Source organism: Trichomycterus rosablanca, chromosome 11, assembly GCF_030014385.1.
Source record: "Trichomycterus rosablanca isolate fTriRos1 chromosome 11, fTriRos1.hap1, whole genome shotgun sequence".
NCBI classification, from domain to species: Eukaryota; Metazoa; Chordata; class Actinopteri; order Siluriformes; family Trichomycteridae; genus Trichomycterus; species Trichomycterus rosablanca.
Window position 1 is genome coordinate 12,781,771 of NC_085998.1, and position 27,585 is coordinate 12,809,355.

The 27,585-nt window shown below is 40.3% G+C and overlaps 1 protein-coding gene and 1 long non-coding RNA gene across 9 annotated transcripts in view; both read left to right on the forward strand.

Annotated features, from left to right (window-relative positions):
• celf6 (CUGBP Elav-like family member 6) overlaps positions 1 to 27,585 on the forward strand; it is a 237,279-nt gene that overhangs the window by 100,312 nt on the left and 109,382 nt on the right. The gene's annotated exons all lie outside the window — the stretch shown is intronic.
• LOC134323558 (uncharacterized) lies at positions 10,462 to 11,011 on the forward strand. The gene is made up of 3 exons (XR_010014063.1): positions 10,462 to 10,485; positions 10,592 to 10,672; positions 10,946 to 11,011. It is a non-coding gene; the product is annotated as an uncharacterized LOC134323558 (long non-coding RNA).

Here is a 27,585-nt window from a genome sequence, read left to right on the forward strand (position 1 = left end):
ATATTCTATTATTATTTCCCCATTACCTTCCCCAAGCACAGCTGACCTATCTGCGTGATCAGGGAACCGAATTGTGTTTCTGCTAAGTAGACAAGTATTGCTAACTCTTCTGGAAACCAACGGCTTATATGAGTGTGTAATGAATGTTAGTGCTGCTGGACTGAATCTAGCTGAACTACTGATTGTTAGCACTTTTGGCGGTTCGGTTTGACCCTAGCCCTTAGCCATGGACAATATGATTTTCACAAATGAGGCATGGGAGCCATTTTTGTGTAACTTCTTAAAGGAAGCCCACTTTCTATCCCTCATAGAGCAGATAATGGGTAACACTAATATTCCTGCCCATTCTCCCTGCTCAACTGTTTCAGAGACACAATGGTGTGAAGCACAAGCCATGACGGCATGTCAGTTATGCACCATGAACTCACACTGTGTGTCACGTTGAAATATTTCCCCCCTCATCTCCTCTTGATTCATTCCCCTGGATTTTGTCGGAGCCTCATCAGTAACCATAATGCACCTGGCATGCTTCAGAGGGCTCGGGGAGGAAGCATCACAGTCGAGAAGAAAGACAACACACGTTATTTGTCACAGTGTGTATCTGCTATAGCTAATGGCAGCACAGCACCTGCCAGGTTACTCAAATGAACGCTGATATTTGTGGTGATTAATAACCTGTGCTTGTAATTATATCACAGGTACGATCTCTCTCAAGCAAACGCTCTTAATGTATTTACAGTTTTACAAAAGTTTGTCAATATCTAGCAATCCAGATGTCTTTGACAAAGTCATAGTAAGGTCTCTAGGTCTCTAGTCTGGATTGTTTTTCTGTCCTTACGTAAAAACTTTCAATTAAATTAAAACCAACATACCTTTTATTATTATTATTTTTTAAGTCATTCATTCATTCATTGTCTGTTTTACCACCGCATTAACCGATTTCAGGTCGTGGTGGGTACAATTTACTGGGCGAAATTCAGGAATCCTGTACAGATCGCCAGTCTGTTGCTATAGACTATACTATATTTAATAGCTAAAAGTGTAAAAGTGTAAAAATATGGTTGTTATTATTATTATTATTATTAACAGCGTGTTTAATAGCTAAAAGTGCATCTAGGATTGTTATTCTATCTTGCTTGTATTTTTTTTCTTTTATACTTCTTTTATTGTTTAAATATTAGCATGTAAGTCTTTTAATAACTATTATTAATATTAATATTTGTTATTAATTGTATTATTTTTACAGCATATTTAATGACAGTGCACATAGGATTGTTATTATATCTTGCTTATATTTATGTTTTATTTTCTTTTATTGTTTAAATATTAGCATGTATGACTTAAAAACTGGCTGGTCATTGTTTATTTATTTAGTTAATTATTATTATTATTATTATTATATTTTACAGCACATTTATTAGCTAAAAGTGCATCTAGGATTGTTATTATATTTTGCTTATTTTTTTTGTTTTATATTCTTTGATTGTGTAAATATTTGCATTTAAGGCTTTTGAAAACTGGCTGGTCTTATTTATTAAATTTTTTTTCCTTATTATTATATTTACAGCACATTTAATAGCTAAAAGTGCATCTAGGATTGTTATTATATTTTGCTTATATTTATTTTTTCTTTTATACTTTTTATTGTTTAAATATTAACATGTAAGTCTTTTAAAACAGGCTGATCTTATTTTTTTATTTAGTTAGTTACTTATTATTATTATTATTATTATTATTATTATTATTACGAATACGAATACAAATACAAATCCTTTATTGTCATTGCACATTGTACTTGTACACTTGCACAACGAAATTGGAATACCCCCCCCTCTCGGTGCAAGAAAAAAACAGCAAACAATAAAAGTACTATATACAAATATGAATATAAAAATATAAAACAGTACTTAAACAAAACAGAAGCAGAACAGGAGCTATTGCACATGTCCTATTCAAATTAAATTAGAAGTTGCACATGTCCCATTTAAAGTAAAATAAGTGAAATTGCACAATACCCATTGAATGATGCATATTTGTGTCACATATTTGTGTTTAACAGGGCTATGGCCTTGTTGTAAAAACTGTCTCTTAGTCTATTAGTCCTTGTTTTTATTTGCCTGTACCGTCTACCCGAGGGAAGCAGTTCGAACAGTCGGTACCCTGGGTGTGTGCTGTCTTTTTTAATTTTGTGTGCCCTCCTGAGATATCGGGTGCTGTAGAGCTCCTATAGTGATGGGAGAGGGTGCCCAATGATTTTCTGGGTGGTGTTGATGACCCTCTGTATGGCCTTCTTGTGTGCAGTAGTACAGCTGGAGAACCACACAGAGATGCAATAAGTCAGAACACTCTCCACGGAGCAGCGGTAGAAAGCAGTCAGCAGTTCTTTCCTCAGGTTGAGCCTCCTGAGGATCCTCAGAAAGTGGAGGCGCTGCTGGGCCCTCTTCACTACCGCCGAGGTGTTAGAGCTCCATTGGAGGTCTGCGTCCATATGCACCCTCAGAAACTTGAAGCTGGGTACCCTCTCCACACACTCCCCGTTAATCCAAATTGGATGCAGTTCAGACTTCCTCCTCCTGAAGTCTACAATCAGTTCTTTGGTCTTGGAGGTGTTGATGACCAAGTTGTTGTCTGCGCACCACCCCACTAGCCTTTGGACCTCCTCCTTATATGCCGTTTCATCGCCATTAGAGATAAGCCCAACCAGGGTGGTGTCATCTGCAAACTTAATTGTGACGTTGTCTGGATGGCTACTGACACAGTCATACGTGTACAGGGTATAGAGTAGTGGACTCAGCACACAGCCCTGTGGAGACCCAGTGTTGAGTCTGAGGGCTGTGGCGAGATGTGAGCCGACTCTAACTCTCTGTGTACGGTCTGAGAGGAAGTCTCTAATCCAGCAGCAGACGTTGTTTGAAAGTCCAATGTCCATTAACTTAAGTTAGTTTTTCCGGGAGTATGGTATTAGAAGCCGAACTAAAGTCGACAAAGAGCAGCCTGGCATAGCGTCCCTGCAGTTCCAGGTGAGAGATGGCGGTGTGTAGCGCTGTTACTATGGCATCCTCTGTAGATCGGTTAGCTCTGTATGCGAACTGAAATGGGTCGAGGGTGGGTGGGAGGCAGGACATGTGACATTTCACCAGTTTTTCAAAGCACTTCATGACAATCGGTGTCAGAGCGACTGGTCGGTAGTCATTAAGGCTGCTGATGCTGGTCTTTTTCGGCAGTGGTATGATTGTGGCCGCTTTTAGACATGGTGGGATGAAGGACTGGGAAAGTGAAGCATTGAAGATCTTGGTAAAAATCCCAGCTAACTGATCTGCACACTCTTTGAGGACCCTCCCGGTCACTCCGTCTGGTCCAGCAGCCTTTCTGGGGTTCACCGCCCTCAGTGTGCACCTCACCTCATGTTCCTGCACCACGAGGCTGTAGCTGCTGCAGTCGGATGGTGGGGCTGTTATAATAATAACAGTAATAATAAATGTTTTGTGTTGTTGTTGTTGTTGTTGTTATTATTAATATTAATATTATTATTATTATTATTAATATTAATATTAATATTATTATTATTAATATTATTAATATTATTATTATTATTATTAATATTATTAATATTAATATTATTATTATTATTATTATTATTAAAGATATGTAAGACACTGAAAGTTGCCTGGTCTTTTTTTGTATTTTATTACATTAACAAATAGATGTAATGAAAGTGAAATCCACCAGATTTTTTGTCTATCTCACTTTCTGTTGTTTTCTTGCTTTTATATTACTTTTTTCTTATCACATATATGCAATGCAGAGAAAAAAACAACCAGTCCTAGGTCTGATTTTTGTTTGCTCTTTGTTATTACTTATTTCTTTTCCAACTCAACAGATCATGGGAAGTCCAAATATTAAGGCTGCTTTTGTGATTTTGGTATAAGTAGTTTGATACTTATTCAATCCTGTTCTTGTTATAATTTACAGATATGATTTTGTTATTTCTTCAGAACTTTATAAGACCTTGACATTACACAAACAGTCACGGTTAAACAGTGAACTGTGCAACAGTTGAGGACCTTTATAACACCAGTCTTGTGAACTATGTTTGTAGTGGGACCAGTATACTTCAGTTCCATCACTTCTGCAGCAGTTTTGAGAGTTGGTGCCAGTGTTTTGGCACTGAGACCCACACACTCCACTTTCTGCTCTTCTAACAATTTGTTTGGCATGTCTGTCTTCTCTGGTGACTTCTTAAGTCCATCAGGATGGTCATTATGTTTCAGACAGATGGACAAAAATGCCTGAAGGACCCCCAGAAACAGCAGTGAATTAGAAAGAGGTGATAAAGAATGGCAGAAGGAGTGTGAAAGCAGATAGAGGGGGGAGGGCGAGTGAGAGAGAGGCTGATGTAACACGGCGCAATGTTTCCCACAAGCCCCGGCTCGGCTTTATTCACCCGGACTTTAATAAGGTATCTTCGCTAATGTAAAAGCTAGTCTCTGTCTCTGAGCTTTTCACAAACACATGGCTCTCCTGCTTTCTATTTGCTTTTCTACATTTCACGCTCTTACCGTGAACACTATTGATCTACAAAACGACTTTTCATCTTGGCGTGAGCAAACCCAGCGCACCTGGTACCCGTTCTGCCCGCCAGCTCATTGTGAGGGAATGATGTAATCCCCCGGGGCTTGTTAGAAATATATTACAGCCAAACCACGCAGGTCACGTCTTCAAATCTCACAGAATTATTTCATTTTTTTATTACTGAGGAGGATATTTCTGTGGTCTGCAGCAAAACCTGTTGAGTCTTTGACTTTCCTACATGTATTTGTTTTATTATTCATCAATTTTACTGAGGCTGAAAAACAATCCTTCACAATCACGTAGTTAGAAAACACTTGCTGTGATTATTATGTTTTTCTTAGGGTAAACGTGTAAAAGTTTAAAAACATAATTTATCATTTAAACCCATGATTCACAGTTGGCTAAGCTGTACGAGATAACAGTTGCTCATTCATTGAAAGGAAGCTATTTAATTATCTGTATTGGTTTTTCTCAGTTTTCCCATTGCTCAGGGGTCCATGATTTGTATTTTTTACTCCAGGTTGTTTTGTCTGTCTTTGTGCATTGACCCTTAAACTATTACTGGCCATGAAATCCAGCTTTAAATACATTGTTTTGGCTGTTCTGTTTGGCAAAAAGAAAAAAAAACACTGACTTAAAAAAAAACTTATGCGCTCATGTGGCGCAGCGGTAAAAACACACGCTGTTCACCAGAGCTGAGATCTCGAACACATCGTATCGAATCTCGGCTCTGCCTGCCGGCTGAGGCTGAGCGGCCACATGAACAACTATTGGCCTGTTGTTCAGATAGGTGCGGGATTAAGCCGGATGGGTACTCTCTCTCAGAATAGTGTAGAATAATTACGACCTCCGCTGGCTGGTTGGTGGTGTCTGCACGGAAATGGGGAAGGAGTGCGGTAGAGGGTGTGGCTCTCCGTACACAGCACTGTACTGCACTGCACTCGTCAAGTGTAGGTGATAAGATGTTCGATTGCTGTGCACGTGTCGGAGGGGGCAGCCTCGTCCTCCCCAATCAGGAGCAGGGACCAGCATTACTGAGAGGATTGACGGGCAGAAATTGGATGCGCTTAAAAGTGGGAGGAAAAAAGGGGGGGGGGGGACATACACACAATAACCATATTCGAGAAAACAAGAAAAATAATTAGCATAGTAAACTAAAAAACTGAAGAACTGAACTTGTAAGATTGAAGGCTAAGCGTCACAACAGGTTTTCACTCATCTGTTATTCTCCCATCAGCACCTGAGAACTAAATCAATGTGTCTGCAAAACAGATCTGGGTATCCGGCAGGTACATGACTCTGCATAACCATCCAGTCTTTTACTAGCAATGCCTTATGCACCCTCACACAGTGGAGCTGATATATCTATCAGATGAGTGCACACACATACACAGTTGTTTAGCTACAAATAGATAAATGAATATATTCATGATGCCCACGCAGACCCACAAATTCCAGTTTTGAGACCAGATCTGGAGTGGTTTCCTAAACTACGATGCAGAACGCAGTCGGACAGACAATTTCAGTTTAAACCACATTAATCACCCGGTACGTTTGTTGGTACAGAGATTTACACTGTAATTATCTGCACAATGTCTGTCAAACTCAGGTCCTCACGAACCATGTTATTGTGCGCCACCCACTCCACCAGCTGCACCACCTAGGGTACAGTCTGATGCTTTAATCTACAACACTCCTCCAAGGAAAGCTGGAGTCACACCAGGTTTTTCTAAATCTGTGTTAAATTACATTCATTTCAGTGGGATTCATGGTCATTAGCAATACAAATTCTGGTTTGAATAAAATGTGTTAATAAAATCAGGTGCATAGTTCAGATTAGTTCCGCTGCTATGTTGCTTTGCTTCACATTAATACACAGGTGAGACAAAATAGCAAAAGTGTCTTTTATTACAATGTACCAGCTACAATTTATTACTATACAACCCCTGGCAAAAATTATGGAATCACCACTCTTGGAAGATGTTCTTTCAATTGTTTAATTTTGTAGAAAAAAAATAAATCACAGACATGCCACAAAACTATCATTTCTCAAACTGTCAACCCTCTGGCATTAAGAAACAATAAAAAAAGAAACAAATATAATAGTTGTGGTCAGTCACAATTGCTTTTTTTTAGATCAAGTAGAGGAAAAAAATATGGAATCACTCAAATCTGAGGAAAAAATTATGGAATCATTAGAAAACACTGCACCATTATTACTTTGTTGCACCACCTCTGGCTTTTATAATGGTTTAAACTCTCTGAGGCATGGAGTTAACTAATGACAAACAGTATTCTTCATCAATCTGCCTTCAACTGTCTCTTGCTGTTGCCAGATCAGCTTTGCAGGTTGGAACCTTGTCATTGACCATTTTCTTCAATTTCCACCAGAGATTTTCAAATGGATTGAGATCCGGACTATTTGCAGGCCATGCCATTGACATTATATGTTTTCTTGAAGGAAAGTTTTCACGTCCTTTGCCCTATGGCAAGATGCATTATCATCTTGAAAAATTAAGTCATCATCACCAAACATCCTTTCAACTGATGGAATAAGAAAAGCGTCCAAAATTTCAATGTGGACTTTGGCATTTATTGAAGACCATCTCCCCTGTGCCTTTACCCGACATGCAGGCCCATATCATCAACAACTGTGGAAATTAACATGTTTTCTTTAGGCAGTTATCTTCATAAATTTCATTGGACAGACACCAAACAAAAGTTCCAGCATCATCACCTTGCCCAATGCAGATTCGCGATTCATCACTGAAGATCACTTTTATCCAGTCACCCACAGTCCACGATTGCTTTTCTTTAGCCTACTTTAACCTTGTTCTTTTCTTTTTAGGTCTTAATGATGGCTTTTGTTTGGCTTTTCTGTATGTAAATCCCATTTCTTTTAGGTGATTTCTTACAGTTCAGTCACAGACATTGACTCCACTTTCTGGCCACTTGTTTCTCATTTGTTTTGTTGTGCATTTTCTGTTTTCAAGACATATTGCTTTAAGTTTTCTATCTTGATGCTTTGATGTCTTACTTGGTCTACCAGTATGCTTCCCTTTTACAACCTTCCCATTTTGTTTGTACTTGGTCCAGATTTTAAACACAGCTTACTGGGAACAACCAACATCTTTTGCGACATTCCACAATGATTTATCTTCTTGAAGGAGTTTTATAATCCTCTCATTTGTTTCAACTGACATATCTTGTGTTGGAACCAGGATTCATGACAATCTGCTTTGTGCAACAGCTCTCCAAGGTGTAAGCACTCTTTTTAAACTGAAGAATAATTAGCAAATCTAATCTGCTGCAGATGTTTTGTTTTTAAACTGCAAATTACAGAGTGATTCCATAATTTTTTCCTCACATTTGAGTGATTCCATATTTTTTTCCTCTACTTGATCTAAAAAAAAGCAATTGTGACTGACCACAACTATTATATTTGTTTCTTTTTTTTATTGTTTCTTAATGCCAGAAGGTTGACATTTTGAGAAATGATAGTTTTGTGGCATGTCTGTGATTTATTTTTTTTCTACAAAATTAAACAATTGAAAGAACATCTTCCAAGAGTGGTGATTCCATAATTTTTGCCAGGGGTTGTAATACTCATCCCGACTACAACATTTACATTTTCAGCATACGCTTTTATCCAAAGCGACTTACAGTACTGTGACAGTATATTATCTAAGCAGTTGAGGGTTTAAGGGCTCAACAGTGGCGGGGCTTGAACCAGCGACCTTTGGATTACTAGTCCAGTACCTTAACCCCTAGGCTACAACATTACATACAGTTAGTCAGGATTCTGAATGAGATGGATCAGAATGTGCAAAATACGCTTTATGTTCTGCTTTTTATAGCAACTTGGACAGGTGAGGTAAATTACCAACATTCATTCAGTTATTCATTGTATGTTTTACCACAGCTTTACCCTATTTAGAATTGCTGTGTGAACAATTCACTGGATGAAAAGTAGGACACACCCCATACAGATTACCAGTCCATCACAGGACTAATACACACGTGCACACTTAGGGCAATTTTAGTAGCTCTTATTAACCTGCATGTCTTTGGACTGTGGAAGGAAACCAGAGCTCCCAGAAGAAAAACCCCACACAAACACAGGGAAAACATGCAAACTCCACACAGAAACTACAGGGACCTCTCCACATGAGAATCGAACCCAGGACCTTCTTACTGTAAGGCGAAAGTGGTACCCACTGAACAAATATGATCTGATTTAGTCCCTCAGATTTTTTTGGGACATACGAGGGATCTTCAAAAAGTTTCCTCACTTTTATATTTTGGTTGTAAGCTGTGAGGGTGGGAGGAGGTAGGGCTGGGCGATTTTCACGATTAATTCGGTTAATTCGCATGAACGTTTTCACCCGATGTTAGAATGTGACAATCGCGATTGTTTACATAATTTATATTTTAATTAAAATACCAACATGTCACGAAGCAGAAACTGACCAGACGCCCGCGGAATATAAATCAGGGAAAGTTTAATCTAAAAAGGGCGAAAACAGTGTCCAAAACCAGGTAGAGTCCAAAACCAGCGAAAACCAAAACAGTAAACGGAAGACAACAAGGATTATACACGGTAACGGTTAGATTCAGTAATAAGGAGCGCAAACACGATCGGCAAAACGAGACGCAAACAGAAGAGTTTAATTAAGATTCACTGAATCAAACACCGCTGAACTGAATCAAAATACAGAGCCGATGAGCGCGATCAGGATTGGCTGGAAAGTAACGAATTACATTTACTCGTGTTACTGTTATTGAGTACTTTTTTTGTGTACTTGTACTTTTTAAAGTAGATTTTACAGCCTGTAATTTTACTTTTACTTAAGTAAGTTTTGTACTAAGAATTGTAATTCGCTACATTTTAAATCACATCCGTTACTGAGTAAAAAAAATCACGTCTGGGAAACTGCTGCAGTGAATTCTGCGATAGGGAGTCGGATCTTTTGTCTCGGTTTCTTTTAAAGAGCCGTATGTATGTAACGACTCATGCGCGAATCGGTTCCCTTATTTTGGCTTAAATAACGGCCCGTTCAATAGAATCGAATCATTCTACGACACGTAATAGTGGTTAATACAGTTTGAAAGTTTTATGGGACTAAAATGACACATTACACATCCTTAAATGTTTAAAATGTTGTATCCACCCCCTAAATCACAAGAGGACAAAATCAAAGCTGAGCTGAGTGATCACTTGATTCCCCCCCAGTGTAGATACTGATACAGACTCACTGAGTGGTGGAAACAGCACAGTACAGGCTCGTGTTCCTTTTAAGAAACCTGTAATGTAAGGAGGTTCTGCTGAACATTATTTAAAATTAAAGTTGTTTGTGAGCTATTTTTAGATATCGATAGATAAGGATATAGATAATTTAGATCTATTTTGTTTTAATTATTGTTAATTATTGTGATATCGTTATTGTTATAAAGTTTGAGTCCCTTAAAAGGATAATTATAGGTGGTGCTGTTACTATTTTTGCACTTCTGCAGCCTTTAATTACAATGCAAAAAAAGAAATTTGAGTCTTATTTTAATTGCATTATACAAGAACAAAAAAAATTGAAATCGTAATCGACAATCGGGTATAATTTTAAAATAATCACGTTTTTTTTTTTTTTTTTTTTTGCAAAATCGCCCAGCCCTAGGAGGAGCAGTAATTGGTTGTGTCCGAGAGACTCTGTGAGAGCTTATAATCTAGTATAGTATAGGATTTAGCGCCATCTGATTTCCACCTTTTTGGATGCTCAAAGTAGCTTTAAGGGGAAGAAGATTTTCATGTGATGATGATGTAAAAGCAGCGGTGCATCAGTGGCTACACTCTCAACCAAAAACATTTTTTGCTGATGGCGTTAAAAAGTTGGTATGACGCTGGGAAATATGCATCAAAAGGTAACTATGTAGAAAAGTGATATCATTTGTTTTTTAAATTAAAGGTCAAGCTGTAGCCTAGTAGTTAAGGTACTGGCCTATGTAATCATAAGGTTTCTGGTTCAAGCCCCACCACTGCCAGGTTGCTACTGTTGGGTCCTTGAGCAAGGCCCTTAACCCCTTAATTGCTCAGATTCTCTACTGTAATGTAAGTCGCTTTTTTGTTTGCTAAATGCTGTAAATGTAAAATTTTTGACTATTAAAAGTGGCATGAACAGAAAGTTTCTATTGTGATTAGAGCTAAAGTTTAAACACAGCAATCATGCTTGTAATAAAATGCATAAATCTATCAGATGAGGTAAATCCACCCTGCAATATCACTTCTACCCATGTATGTTAATAATACGCTAATGTATTGACTAAATTGCCCCAGAATACCATTCATTCATTCAATGTTTTTTTTTATCACCTTATAATCCAGTTTAGGCTTGTGTTGAGTCCTCTTCACTGGGTGAAAGGCAGGAAACACCCAGAACATCTTATGTGCCTAAATCAATCATGAGGACACCTGTACATGGTCAAAGTGATGCCAATAATTCAGTGGAGGGCAGCACGGTTGCTCAGTGGGTAGCACTTTCGCCTCACAGCAAGAAGGTCCTGGGTTTGATCCCCGGGTGTGACGGTCCAGGTCCCTTCTGTGTGGAGTTGCATGTGTTCCCCGTGTCTGAGTGGGTTTCTTCCGGGAGCTCCGGTTTCCTGGAGTGAATTGGAGATACTAAATTGTCCATGACTGTGTTTAACATTAAACTTGTGAACTGATGAACGTTGTGTAATGAGTAACTACCCTTTCTGTCATGAATGTAACCAAAGTGTGTAAACATGACCTAAAAATAAATAAATAATCCATTGTCTTTATTCACCAGAGATTCATAAGAAACTTTGTCATCATTCAGCACAATAGAGAATTATGATAGTGTCTTGTTTAAAAGGTGAAACTTAAATCAGTGAGTCAATGAGAAACATCTCTCCTTTTTCTTCTCTTCATTTTTATTTGGCTGGAGTTCCAGTAGCCTACGGGGAGATGGCCCACTTTTTTACTGAGACAACAAGCCAATCACAGGTGTGGCATGATGATGTGAGAGGGCTCTACTCCCACACTGTTATTGGCTGCTCTGATGTTGGGCCAATTCACTGAGTCAGTCATTACTGGCTGTAGGAATGCGGCTCTGAGGATGGAAAAAATGATTTTTTGTTACTGTTAGACCTAAAGGTTTGTGTTTACACTTGGTACTTTTATTAGTTCACTTTTTTATGTTTTATTTAGCGTACACTGACATGCACCAATCAGCCATCCTTGTTGCTACACTCACTGTCCATTTTATCAGCTCCACTTACCATATAGAAGCACTTTGTATTTCTACAATTACTGACTGTAATACATCTATTTCTCTACATACTTTTTTAACCTCCTTTTACTCTGTTCTTCAATGGTCAGGACCCCCACAGGACCACTACAGAGCAGGTATTATCTAGGTGGTGGATCATTCTCAGCACTGCAGTGACACTGGCATGGTGGTTGTGCTGGTATGAGTGGATCAGACACAGCAATGCTGCTGGAGTTTTTAAATTCTGTGTCCACTCACTGTCCACTCTATTAGACACGCTTACCTAGTTGGTCCACCTTGTAGATGTAAAGTCAGAAACGATCGCTCATCTATTGCTGCTGTTTGAGTTGGTCATCTTCTAGACCTTCATCAGTGGTCACAGGACGCTGCCCACATGGCGCTGTTGGCTGGATATTTTTGGTTGGTGGACTATTCTCAGTCCAGCAGTAACAGTGAGGTGTTTAAAAACTCCATCAGCGCTGCTGTGTCTCATCCACTCATACCAGCACAACACACACTAACACACCACCACCATGTCAGTGTCACTGCAGTGCTGAGAATTATCCACCACCTAATGCTTTAAACTACAGGGTACAAAGTAAAGTTTAAACACCCCTCCTAATTATTGATTTTATTGTGTTCCAGCTAGGGCTGTCGCGGTGAAAGAATTTCCCCTTGCGATATTCAACCTGTCTCAATATCGCGGTATGTGGTGATATCGCCATTTTTTTTATTTTTTTTGAAAATTACTTAATTAATCTGGATTTTAGAGCTATATAAACAAGCTTTATTGTTAGGCTATGATTCAGTATATTATTGCTTTATAGTGACGAAGATGAGACAGCTTTAAGACCAATGAAATGCGTGTTTAATGTTAAATACAGAACAGAGCAGGGATGCGTGTCTTTTCTCTATTAAAAAAAGGTTTAAATTTAGCTTCTAGCCTAGGCTAGATATACACTGTGAAACGAAAAAAAAAAGTGTTTAGGCTAAATATTTTAAACGCACATCTAATCAAAATATGGTAAAAAAAAAAATAGAATAAAGAATAAAGTCAGTAAGAGTTTAAACCTGCGTTATCATGCATGCTAGAAGAACCAACATGTTCACCTGATGTGGTTTAGAGAGGATCTGAGTGGGGTAGCGATGTTCCCGGCGTTACCGATGTTGCACTAATACACGTGTACTGTACCTGCATGCGACTTTACAGATCAAAGCAAATCTAGCCTGGTTATTGCGCCACTAATAACTATCTATTTAGTAGGTATAATTAACATAACAATATATACGACATTTTAAGTTATTATTCGTTTCAATACATTTTTATTCAACGAAAAAATACATTTAAATCATTCCAGCAAGCCAGCAATGCCATATTACCCGTCATTAAGTGTTTTAACGCCAAGGCTGTTTAAATATAGTCTAAATTACAAGTATTTATTGAGTGTGAACTCAATTTGATCATTAATAAACTTGCCTATAATTCCCGTTGCGATTGTTTACATTTTAAAACACAAAGCCTGACGCTCAGCAGCAACACATGAGAACAGGTTGCGGGAAAATGACGCTCCTAGCTCATTTTCATTATGAATTTATTTAACATTTATTACGCCCGATTGTAAGCGTATAAAACAAGATGGACCCTGCAAAAAAAAAAAAAAAAAAAAAAAAAAAAAAGAAGAAAGAAAGAAAAAAAAAAACGTGAATATCGCGGTGATGCGGTTGCTTGGCATGCCCTGCGGTTGGCTGGTCTATACCGCGATATTTCAAAATTGCGGTTAGCGCGACAGCCCTAGTTCCAGCCCAATTTATTGCTAACAGGAGTATAAAATCAAGTATATAACAATTACAAGCTTTGTTGTGGAAAGTCAGTATCCTGTTCCAGCCTGACTGTGCCCCAGTGCACAAAGCAGAGTTTATAAAGACATGGTTTAACAATTCTGTTGTGGAGAACTCCAGAACTTCAGCCTAGACCTTAACTTGACTGAACACCCTTTAAACGCCGTATATAAATCTCAGTGGTTTTATGATGGGGTGTCTAACAAGCTCATGGTCAGGTGTCCTGAGATTTATGACCATGTAGTGCAGGTAGGCATTGTGTTAAATCTGATGCAGCTATAGGAAGCCAGTAGAGGTTGTAGAGATTGTAACAGTTGGGTCATGTGGAAGTCATTGTGTAGGATAAAATCCTGATGTGTGGCTGAATTTTGAATCAGTTGCAGAGGTTTGTTTATGGATACAGGAAGCCCTGCTCTACAAGTGTTGCAGACTTTTGGACACAAGGTGCCCCTGGCCTGGACTGGACTGGACTGGACTGAACTATGACGAATGTAAATTGCTTGTGTACGTAGATCTAAGGCAGAGGTAGCTCAGCAGTTTAGGTAAACCACTAGTAATTGGTAGTCAAATGGTTTAAGCCCCGCAACTCCCAGTTGCCACTGTTGGACCCTTGAACAAGTTCCTTACCCTTCAGTTAGTTGGATTGTGTTCTGTCCATGATGAGGTAACTGTTTATTACTTTTAGATAAAACTGTATAAGTACCATACTTTTAACTGAAGGGTACAAAGTTTAAACACCCCTCCTAATTATTGATTTGAGGGGTTTGAAGTCAGGTCACATATATAAAAATTACAAGCTTTAGGCCGCTCAGGTGGCGCAGCGGTAAAGTACGCTAGCTCACCAGAGTTGGGGTTTCGAATACATCGTATAGAATCTCAGCTCTGCCTTTCTGACTAGGCTGGGCGGCTGCATGAACAACGATTGGCTGTTGTTCAGGGTTAGAGGGTAAGAAAGTCGGATCATAGGTCCTCATAACTGGTGTGACTGCGGCCCCTGCTGGCTGACTGATGCCGCCTGCTCAGGGCTGAGGAATAATGCTGATGGGGGTGTGGCCCTCCGTACACAGTGGCCGTCAAGTGTATGAACTCGAATCGTGCAGGTGAAAAATGCAGTCTGAACTGACTGTACGTGCCGGAGGGGCGTATGTCAGTTGAGAGGCGTCCTCAGTCAGGGGTGAAGGGTCGAATCAGTATAGAGGATGCACGCGGGGTTATTGAACAAGACTAGATTGGGGGGAGAAAGTGGGGAAAAATAGGAAAAAAAAATAGTCAGAAGCACTGCTGGTGCATAACTAAGCACTAAAGCTTGCAAAAATGAAGCATTAAAAACACAGAGAACAAAGCGAGCCCGACAAAATAAAGCCTATCAGTCATGTAAACGGAGAGACGTGCACCGGCTAGTGGACAATTACTGAACTACTGGTCTTGGTACGCTTCTCGCAGGAATTTTAAACAATCAGATCTGCAATTTGGTTTACCGGATTTTGTCTGTTAAATTCAAAATCTGTTAAATAAAGGTCCGTTAAATCGAGGTTCCACAGTATTTCAATCTGTCAGTACAGAAAAACTAAGCTAACCGGCTTTGCTTACATCACTTTATTTTTTACATAAAAAAAGTAAACATCCCAGTAACAAATTGCTTTCTACCCCATCGGTGGTGGTCACCTTGGCTATGAAGCTACAGGCCTGATTAAATCTGACTCCAGCACAAGGACATCGTCCTCTCTTTACTGCTGCTTATTCTCTCTCGTCTCCTTTCAGATACTCAGATGTGCAGTATCACTCTGACCTTCTCCCCTGTTCGTTCAAAAAGGATTTTATGTCCATAATAAGTTCTGGTCTGCTTCGGGTCAGCCCCCTTGTCCTCTCTTCACTTTCTCACTCACTTTCTCTTGTTTTGTTCTACCCTGAAAGTTTGGGTGGCCTTTTGTCCTGGTAGCTATTTCATTCACTTTCAAAATGACCTCAGAAAACTTTTATTTATTTTACTTATTGTCTGTTTTTAATTGGGTGCAATTCACTGGATGAAAGGTAGGAAACATTCTAGACAGGTTGCCAGTCCATCACAGGGCAAACACACACTTATACAGTATTATATCTCATTATAACGGACTTCAAGGAGTCTGGCAAGATAGTCCGTTATATCTGGAGTCCGTTATATCCAGAGTACATACCTGGGCATCAGACTCATTCCTCCCGATTTAGCGCACTCAATTTTGTCTTCCGCTGCTGAGAGATACCAGATTGCATCCAAGGAGAGCACGTCACTGTACACGCCTCTTCTGACATGTGTACAGCCCTCGTCTTCTCGCCAATGCACTCTTTTCCGCCAATAAGTCCTTACGCATCGCACCAATTATGCCCGCCAGATGGCACCCAGCCGACCAGTGGCAACACCGAGTTTCGAACCCAGGAGTTCAGAAACTCAATGCTGGTGTGCTAGCGGAATATCCTGCTGTGCCACCTGGGTGCCCTAATGTTTATTTCTGATACACTATTAGCATTTATGTGCTAATGTTTATTCACGGGTGTAAAGGTGAGCTGTAATCCATCTTGGCTGTCTGCACTACATCTCTATTATTCTATAAACATGTCCACATTACTTCTTACTTCTCTCTTATTGATTAAACATGTGTCCACACCACATCTCTATTATGGTTATCAGTGGTCAACGCTGCATTTATGTCCCGTCCATTAAATTCCATAAATTATGTACAAACACAGGAGCCCACTCTCTATAAAATACATAAGCGCACGTGCTATGATTTATTGTCTCTTCTGCACCTGTGTTGGCTTTTTCCTACCACTGAACTAAACTATATGCTTCTAATGAGTTTGGGGGACACCCCTTTTTTTTCCAGCAAGATCCTGTTTACAAAGTGAGGTCCAATAAAAAAGGGTTTGGTTGCCATTCGGGTGGCGCAGCGGTAAAATACGCTAGCACACCAGAGCTGGGATTTCGAATACATCGTATCCAATCTCAGCTCTGCCATCTGCCACACGAACAACGATTGTTCACAGGGTGTGACGAGCCGGACCAGGTTTCTTCATAACTGGTGCAAGTACGACCTCTGCTGGCTGATTGATGGCACCCCTGCAGAGTTGGGGAATAATGCTGATCAGGGTGAGGCTCTCTGTTCACAAGGCTGAACCGCATATGAACTTGAAAAGAGGCAGTCGGTACTGCACACATGTCGGAGGGGGCGTGTGTCAGTTGTGAAGCTGCTCAGTCAGCAGTGGAGGGTTGTATCGGTAGAGGTGAAGCGTAACGCAATCAGGGTAATTGGATACAACTAGATTAGGGAAAAAAAAAAACAACAACCGGGGTTTGGACGAAGAATCTTACACTATTATTTTGTACTGGTTGTTTTGCTAAGAAATGAACTACAAATAAAATTGTCCTCATGGTTCAAGAGCTGGGTGGCACTGTGCCTCGGTGGGTAGCACTGTCGCCTCACAGCAAGAAGGTCCGGGGTTTGATTCACAGGTGGGACAGTCTGAGTCCCTTCTGTGTAGAGTTTGCAGGGTCTCCCCATGTCCAGTGGGTTTCCTTCGGGTGCTCTGGTTTCCTTCCACAGTCCAAAGACATGCAATTTCCCCAGGTATGAGTGTGTGTCTGTGTGCCCTGTGATGGAATGGTGACCTGTCCAGGGTGTTTCCTGCCTTTCACCCAGTTTAAGTTAAACTGGAACATAAAGAGACCCAATACAAGTCTGTTATATAACACCTATTTGCTATGGGTGTGGCTCAATCAACTAAACTCAATAATTAAAAGAGGTGACCACATACTTTAGGCCCTGTAGTGTATTTGATAAGCTGCTGGTATTTCATGCCACCTTCTGCTGCACCCTGAGGAGTGACAGGGATTTTATCTGTATTGTTTATGCCTTATTTTGTTACAAAGAAGCCATTTTCACCCCCACCGTACTGAGCTCCACTAGCAGAACAGAGATCCTAATCAGACCTCAGTGTAACAGCAGCGAGTGAGACAGCGGGATAGGAAACAGGAGATATCAGAGATATCAGAGTCCGAACATCATGTCAGGAGGACGGTGATGAAGACAAGAGGTGCATTCACATGGGTGACAATTTAAAGGATAATCCTGAATCCTTGAGTAGAGAAGCAGAATTAGTGCACATGATGTGGGGAGAGATTTTTGCAGGCATGTTTGTGACTCACGTGTTCTCTTAGGGTACATTTCACATGAGAAGTGCTTTGCGTTTCGCTTACCACGAGTCTCGGCTCAAACTGCCGCTTTGATCAGCGCTTGGCTTGAGCGCTGCATTAAAGCGTCATCAAAGTGCGAATATGAGACGAATCTGCATTTGTGTGGAATAAACGTTGAATCCACTCTGAAAGCTCCACATGTGTTTATCTGGATTTTTCTCACTGTTTCACTTTTAAACTTGTGTTATAATGAGAAATTGTGAGAATCAGCTTTTCTGAGAGAGTCTAAGAACGACATTGGAACACAAAACTTCTGGTAATTATTACTGGTCATAAGTAAGCTTTGTTCACGTTAAGCTTTGTTTACATCAAGAGTTGTTCACGTTAGGCATTGTTTGCGTTAAGCGTTGTTCGCTTTAAGCTTTGTTCGCATTAAGCGTTGTTCACATTAAGCTTTGTTCGCGTTAAGCTTTGTTTGCGTTAAGCTTTGTTTACATCAAGAGTTGTTCACGTTAGGCATTGTTTGCGTTAAGCGTTGTTCGCTTTAAGCTTTGTTCGCGTTAAGCTTTGTTCGCATTTAGCTTTGTTCGCATTAAGCGTTGTTCGCGTTAAGCTTTGTTCGCGTTAAGCTTTGTTTGCGTTAAGCTTTGTTCACGTTAAGCTTTGTTTACATTAAGAGTTGTTCACGTTACTCGTTGTTCGCGTTAAGCGTTGTTCGCGTTAAGCGTTGTTCGCGTTAAGCGTTGTTCGCGTTTAGCTTTGTTCGCGTGAAGTTTTGTTCACGTTAAACGTTGTTCGCATTAAGCGTTGTTCGCATTAAGCGTTGTTTACATTAAGAGTTGTTCACGTTAGGCGTTGTTCGCGTTAAGCGTTGTTTGTACTGCCTGAATCGCATATCAAACAGTTCATCTCTTTGGAAGCGCTGTGAAAAGGTCAGTGGCAAACTGGGTCAAAGTTCAATCAGTAACTTTAAGAGCTGCGGCAAGCACAGAAATCATGAGTTCAATGCAGCAAAAGTGCACGGTGCGCACCGCTCAGGGAAACTTCATAGGAAACAACAGCCAGCCAGCCAAAAGCTGTGTTGCCGCTTCTCATGTGAATGCGCTCTTAGAGAAAAGGGTTAATGCAAATCAGTGAGGCTGTTCTGACTATCTGATCAGTATGATGGAGCATTTTTATGTATTCGTAGTTCGATTATTGCATATTTGTCTTAGCGGTATAGCGAGATATTACACAGAAAGAAATGACATTTAAACAACACATTTTGTAAAATATAATTGTAGTTATTTAATATTAAAAGTAAACAACCAGCAATGTGGAGAATAACTGCCTCCTGAACTAGATGCAACACCTTGATCAGCAATGATGGCAACTTACATCTTCTATAATTAAATTACAATCTTTTACATTCATGTAGATCTGTTTAAATTTAGACAAACTGCCAGTTTTCAGGTACTTTGAACCTAACCTTTCAGGTACTTTTTCCCCACTAATAATGACAAATCATTGAGTTATTGGTGCGGTAAAGCTTCTCCACACCATCACTCAACCGCCAGTGTGTTTTACTGTAGAAATACATTTCTTACAATTAAATGCTGTATTTGCTTATTTTTTTGCTAGATTTAATAAACCATGTTTGTTCAAGCAGTTTCGTTTATATGAGACCATAAAACATTATATGGGTATCATTCAGGCCCTTTTTTACCTTACGTAATGTTATTTTTGTATTAGATTAGTCGTTAGATTATTTTGTATTTCATGTTGCAAAGACGTCAGCAGGCTGGTCACTACTGGGTACCTCTGTTATAATTTTTTCCCCTTTAGAAACATATCACTGTATGTTTTATTTTTTGTATGACTGGGACTTTTTATTTGTCTGTGGCTAGTTTTACTGTCATAAGTACATAGAATATAAAACTTTTTCATTTCACCATGTATGTAATGAAGGTTTGAGTACTATATGCTTTGCTTGGCCCCACAAAATGACACAATATATGATGGAATCAGTACGAATGCCTTAAAATGCTGTCTAGTAAGGTACCTTACATTTAAGTGGTATTTTTACTGAATAACGAGGCAGCATTCCTTAACAGTGAAGGCAATCCCAGCATTCAGTGCGGCACAACTTTTCTTTATGAGTTATTTTCAAATGTAAATAAATTCTCAGTGATTTTTTATTTGTATAAACTTGTACAAGTGTATTTATTTGCAAATTTGGGCTCATCAGTGACAATTTTACTGTTTTCGGTACATTGAGGGAGATGTTAGTTGACATGCTAGCGCGTTGCGCCACCTCATTCCATTGGTTTGAATGGCATGAGGTTAACTGTGTTAGCTTAGTAAGCGAAAACTGGTGTAATGGCTGTAATATTTGTCTAAGCAGCACGTTTGAATAACCTGTCTTATAAGTTGATGTCTTTTTAGATTCCTCTCTACTTAGACTGCTGCCTATGTAGGCAGTAGACAGCAAGGTAGCTTACTGGGTTTTTGAACAGGCCCCTAATCTGCACAGCGCTCCATAGCACTTTTAGGGGCGAACAATATTATATAATTTGCTGCCTATTGAAACCTACAGCTGTTGTAATAACTGTGCTACGGTATGGCACTATATGAAAAATCCATACCGTACGAGGCACCAAAGCCGGTATACCAAATGTACCATCATATTTTTTAGAAAGAAGCTTTATGACCACTTTTCCAGTATATGTACTAAATGTATCCAATTGATTCATTGACCGTTGGATGGTGATATATCTATGACAGTCTATTGCTATCCAACCACCACTGAGATCTTAAGCTTTTGAGTTCGAATCTTAGCTGTCAACCTAACTGGCTGCCCAACAGGCACCATTGGGTGTTCTGAGGATGGGGGAGGTAGATGTAGTTCCTCATTGCTGCTACAAATACGACACTGTTGCACTATAAAGCGGAGCAAATTGTATCACATGGAATTGTACTCATCAGCATTAACAGAACAAATGAGTTGGTAAATTATGGCATACAGGAAATGGCAGCCCTGCTATAATTAGCTCAATTGTCAATGTACGTTATGCTTTTTTTTTTAGCCCACTTTTTCTAAGCTAGTCTTCTATAGTAACTGGCATTACATGGGCAACAGCTCTGGGCACTTAAAACTCTTCTCAAGTGGCTGTCACACTCATTTGTCTCCCACTGCTCTGTTCCATTTTATCCAGCTTTCTTTTCTAAACTCCATCAGAGCCGTTAGCTACAGGCACTTCCCATGTTGTTCCCTTGTTTTTGCACATGCTCAGCAGAAATGTTGAGATCTGTGTGTAGGTAACGATACACTCTACCCACGATGCAATGCGATTCACGATACTGGGTTCACCATACGACTTTTTCCTTTTATTATTTTGTCTTAAAAAAATAAAATACTGTATTTGTGCTTATCTTTTATTTATCTAAATAATGAATGTCTTTATTTTTGAGGTAGGTACAAACTATGCAAAACAGTGCTGCACATTCCCCTTTTTGTGTAAAAAAAACCCCAATTGAAATTAAATTTTAAAACAAATCCCACATTAAATAAATAAATGAATAATACAAATAAAGAAAGTATCCTCACTAGGGATGTCCCGATCACGTTTTTTTGTTCCCGATCATTAATTTTGATCCCAATCCGATACTGAGTCTCAAACCGATTCTCGTATTTTCTAGACAAGAACTAGATAATACTGTTCACGCAGTGCACACTTCAAGTACATTACAGTTATTCAAATTAATCCAATGTATATGAACTGAATAGCTCTGCAGTGCTGTAGGAAAAAAATTGCCTGCATCCAAGCTATTGCTTAATGTTCTTTTATTTTTACAAAATAAAAGTAAACAAACTTAGTGCAGCATTGTAGTAGTAAAACTAGAACACTCAAAATGAAGTGAAGGTTCTTTTTTGAGGAAAATCAGCATCTCTGCCGTGTTGGCGGACAGCCGGTTCCTCTTCTCATCATATAATAATAAACTCGCTGTATTCGACTGAGTGTTTATTTTTTAGGTGCCTTTTAATTGTAGATTGTTTGGTTAAATTATATCAGGTTTGTTTCTTATGAGCCACCGAACTTGTATGTGTGTTGTAACTAACAAACTTTTCTGTGGTTGTATTGTGACAATACAGTGCCTTGCAAAAGTATTCAGCCCCCTTGAACTTTTCAACCTTTTGCCACATTTCAGGCTTCAAACATAACGATATGAAATTGTAATTTTTTGTGAAGAATCAACAACAAGTGGGACACAATCGTGAAGTGGAACGAAATTTATTGGATATTTTAAACTTTTTTTAGAAATAAAAAACTGAAAAGTGGGGCGTGCAATATTATTCAGCCCCCTTGCGTTAATACTTTGTAGCGCCACCTTTTGCTGCGATTACAGCTGCAAGTCGCTTGGGGTATGTCTCTATTAGTTTTGCACATCGAGATACTGAAATTTTTTCCATTCTTCCTTGCAAAACAGCTCGAGCTCAGTGAGGTTGGATGGAGAGCGTTTGTGAACAGCAGTTTTCAGCTCTTTCCACAGATTCTCGATGGGATTCAGGTCTGGACTTTGACTTGGCCATTCTAACACCTGGATACGTTTATTTGTGAACTATTCCATTGTAGATTTTGCTTTATGTTTTGGATCATTGTCTTGTTGGAAGATAAATCTCCGTCCCAGTCTCAGGTCTTTTGCAGACTGCAACAGGTTTTCTTCCAGAATGGTCCTGTATTTGGCTCCATCCATCTTCCCATCAATTTTAACCATCTTCCCTGTCCCTGCTGAAGAAAAGCAGGCCCAAACCATGATGCTGCCACCACCATGTTTGACAGTGGGGATGGTGTGTTCAGGGTGATGAGCTGTGTTGCTTTTATGCCAAACATAACGTTTTGCGTTGTGGCCAAAAAGTTCGATTTTGGTTTCATCTGACCAGAGCACCTTCTTCCACATGTTTGGTGTGTCTCCCAGGTGACTTTTTATAGATATCTTTGAGAAATGGCTTTCTTCTTGCCACTCTTCCATAAAGGCCAGATTTGTGCAGTGTACGACTGATTGTTGTCCTATGGACAGAGTCTCCCACCTCAGCTGTAGATCTCTGCAGTTCATTCAGAGTGATCATGGGCCTCTTGGCTGCATCTCTGATCAGTCTTCTCCTTGTTTGAGCTGAAAGTTTAGAGGGACGGCCGGGTCTTGGTAGATTTGCAGTGGTCTGATACTCCTTCCATTTCAATATGATCGCTTGCACAGTGCTCCTTGAGATGTTTAAAGCTTGGGAAATCTTTTTGTATCCAAATTCGGCTTTAAACTTCTCCACAACAGTATCTCGGACCTGCCTGGTGTGTTCCTTGGTCTTCATGATGCTCTCTGCGCTTTAAACAGAACTCTGAGACTGTCACAGAGCAGGTGCATTTATACGGAGACTTGATTACACACAGGTGGATTCTATTTATCACCATCAGTCATTTAGGTCAACATTGGATAATTCAGAGATCCTCACTGAACTTCTGGAGTGAGTTTGCTGCACTGAAAGTAAAGGGGCTGAATAATATTGCACGCCCCACTTTTCAGGTTTTTATTTCTAAAAAAAGTTTAAAATATCCAATAAATTTCGTTCCACTTCACGATTGTGTCGCACTTGTTATTGATTCTTCACAAAAAATTACAATTTTATATCTATGTTTAAAGCCTGAAATGTGGCAAAAGGTTGAAAAGTTCAAGGGGGCTGAATACTTTTGCAAGGCACTGTAGTTTGATGGATGTTTCTACGTGAAGTGAGTGTGTTTTGACCCTTTGGGGCTTCCATAGTGCATGGAATAGCATGCTTGGCTAACGCGATGACTCTAGCTGTCCGCTATTCGGTACCGTAACAGAAGAAGTTAATAATAGTGTTATGCTTCCGACAATTTGTGAATATACAGTGTATTTATTTCTTTATTAAGCGAGTGCATCACTACGATGCTCGGTTACATAACTAAGCCAATCAGAGTGCTTGATACTGAGATGTCGTTCAGTCCTGTAACTCGTGCTGTATGTTATGGTCCTGAAGTTTTCATACTCGGATTAAAAGTTATTGTTTTGTAAACCGGTGTGATCCTTGACTCACACACCATATAAACAGTAAAATTCTACAGTAATGAACGCAGCTCTGCTACTACCGCCTCGTGAAACGCTCACATTGCAGACATTACACTTCACTGTTGGACTTGTTTCACTTTCCAATTTAAAGTATTTCCACACAGCGGACATGCTGACGTAAAACGAAGGATCGGCTTAGGATCGGCCTCAGTAAAGCCGATACCGATCAGTTAAAAAATGCCTTGATCGGCCCAGATTCCGATCTTTGAGATCAGATCGGGACATCCCTAATCCTCACATAAATAAATTTGGCTGGAAAATTCAGAACCTGGCAACCCTGTAGTGACATCATCCAGGCGAGGTGAATAGCGCCAGTGCCCTCTGCTGTTTAAAGTGAATATCGATTCATTATACATGTAAACAGATTTGAATCGTTACACGTGTTAATCGATTTTTAACTGTCTTGTAGTGCATCGTTACATCCCTATCTGTGTGACTACCTTAGAGCTACAGATGTCCCCATGTAAAGAGTTTGACATTATGCAATTTGGGATTTTTTGTCCCCATTGTCTACCAATTGAATCATAGTATTCATCAGTAGGTCAAGGATTCAAGCCCCACCACTGCTAGGTGTCCACTGATCAGCTCTCAAGCCAGGCTATTAACACTTGGGTGCTTGAATGGCATCCTGTCTTAACTCTTTGTATCTTAAGATACGTTTCCTTTTAACAGCACTGGTTTAGCTTGTTCTACTCTTTATACTCCTCCACCCTTGTGTTGGTGAATTGAGCAGACAGAACGCATCATTCTTCTGATTCCTAGTCTGGCCTTCCTTCTTTCCTTCAAATATGGCCAATTATGTCTGTAGTGCCCCCGGCTAAATTGGTGGCAATGCTGACACTTGAACTCTGGTCTCTGGTCTTTGTGGTTGTGGGCTAGGGCATTACACCGCTGCGCCACATGAACACCCATAAGGCATTAATTTTTACATAATGCTTTAGCCTAGTTCAGGTCAAACACTAGATGCATGACAGCAATGCAACCTGGTGCCACTTCCTTGCAGAGCAACACACACACTGACACTCAGTGTGTGATTTCTGTTTAAATTTGATTAGTAGGTGCCCAGGTGGCACAGCAGGACATTCCACTAGCACATCAGTATTGGTATTCTAAACTCTCCATGTTCTAATCTCAGCTCTGCGACCGGTTGGCTGGGCGCCCCCTAGTATGCACAATTGGCAGTGCCTGGAGCAGACAAAATTTCCCACTAGTCTGCTGGGTGGGAAAAGACCGGATTAATAAGGTCAGGTCTTTGACGCTGTGTAAGGACCCTGGTTAGTGGCCCAAAGAAGTGGAGAAATGCGGACATCAGTGTGTGACTCTCCATGCGCAAGACTGGCCTCATGTGCAAATCCACCGAAATATGGGCGAATAAGAAGGGGGTTGGTGGACTGTGTAAGCATCATAGGGAGCATGTGTCAGGCAAACGTACCATCCTCGGATGTGATCGGGGTCTCCAGCAGCGAAAGATGCTAAATTGGGAAAAGGACAAAGAAAATGCATGAATAAAATAGTAGTAAATAAATACATAAATAAATTTGATTAGGGCAGCTGTAGTGGTTAGGGTACTGGACCAGTAAGCAGACGGTTGCTGGTTCAAGTCCCACCTCTGCCAGGTTGCCACTGTTGGGCCCTTGAGCAAGGCCCTTAACTCTCAATTGCTTAATCACAACTGTAAGTCGCTTTGGATAAAGCTAAATGCTAAAAATGTAAATGATTAGTACTAGATAAGAGGTGGCACAAGCAAAACAGGTCTAATTACGGTTAGTTAATTAGCTGCTGGATGAACAGAGGAAAGATTTATTATTTAAAAGTCCATAATCTTTGAGATAAGATTCATTATTTGGCGGTTTGCTAAACTGGGTACACATTTGGGGGAAAAGCGATAATAAGAAGTGTGCAGAAGCATATAACATGAACAAAAATAATAATTTGTTTGGGTGTGTGTGGATGAGTAAATAAAAGATGTTTTGAGATGCTGTGCCGACGTCTCAGTCCAACGACGGGTTCTCCACCCTCAGGACCGCTCTCGGCATCTGAAAGGACTGGATCAGCAGACTGACTGATTTTCTGCCAGGGCCAAACAAGAAGCTCGTTTTCTTTCAGTCCCGTTCACACGGGCGCTGCCAAAAACAAGACGAGATAAAAGCCGTCCCGCATTCTCTTTCAAGTGCTACGAATTCTGAGCAATAACAACACTAATAGATGTTTAATTCATCATGGCTATTTCCACGCTGATGGACAAGAGTAAATAAAATATGGACAAACTACTAGATACTTTAATGCAGCACTGATAGAAAAGTGTCTTTGGTGTCAGTTCAGACAGACTGCAGTGAAGGAGTGTTTCATTCAAAGCTGTTTTCACCTCAAAAAATTTGCAGTTTGGCACAATTGTTAGTGTCTTGTGTACAGTGAGCCAAAACATGGACCCCCTGTTTGTAAAAAAAACAAAAAAAACCAGCTTCAACCTGCTGAGACATGGACTCCACAAGACATTTAAATGAGTCATTTGATAGCTAGTATCAGGACATTTCCAAAAGGTGCTTAAACTTTTGTACGTTTTGAGGTGGGTCGTCCTACAATGCGTCCCAATGTCTGCTGGGGGATCCCTGATTGCAGTCGAGGTGGGTATATTGCTGCTCACGCCTCCGACGACCCGTGTGCAGCCCCTAGCGGAACCCTTTTTCACCTATGCGCTCTGCACAAACTCCTCTCTCTGCCAATCATGGTCCTTACACAGCGTTTGGAGACCCCACCCACATAGTCCGGTCATCCCGCCCTAGCAGAACCATGTCTGCTGCAATTATGCCTGCTAGATGGCGCCCAGCCGATCGGTGGCAACGCCAAGTTTCAAACCGAGGAGTTCAGAATCTCGGCGCTGGTGTGCTAGTGGAATATCCCGCTGCGACACCTGGGTGCCCACAGATTATTTATATATAAAAGTAGTTACAGATATACATAAAAAAACTAAGACAAACAGTGCAAATAGTAACAATTGATTCATTGTCGAGTTGTCCAGCCCCTTTACAAAGCTACAGTGCTGTTGGGATTTTAAACACCTGAGTGTCAGTGCTGTGAACTTTGTCCTGTGATCAGAAAGTGTCCAATGATGCAAAACTAGAGAAATATATTTTTTTTAAATAGCTTGTCTCGAAGTAGAAACCTTTCATAAGTGCTAATAAAGAAGCCTGTATGTTTAAACAGGATTTTTAAGATGCATTTTCTCCCTATTTTCCTTCTGATTTAGAGCACTCAATTTTGTCTTTCGCTGCTACCAGAGGTACCAGATTGCATCCGAGGAGAGCACGTCGCTGCCCACGCCCTCCCTACACGTGCACAGCCCCCCTCCTCCCGTCCGTGCCTCCCGCACGGGCGTCTCCTCCTCCAATCAGGGTCCTTACAAAACGTATGAACACCCACCCACACATAGTCTGGCCCCCACCCTGCAGTATCTGCTGCAGGCACTGCCAATAATGCCCGCTAGATGGCGCCCAGCCGACCGGTAGCAACACCGAGTTTCGAACCCAGGAGTTCAGATGTGCAAGAGGAATATCCTGCTGCGCCACCTGGGCGCCCGTTTAAACAGGATTTAAAAATAACTGGTAC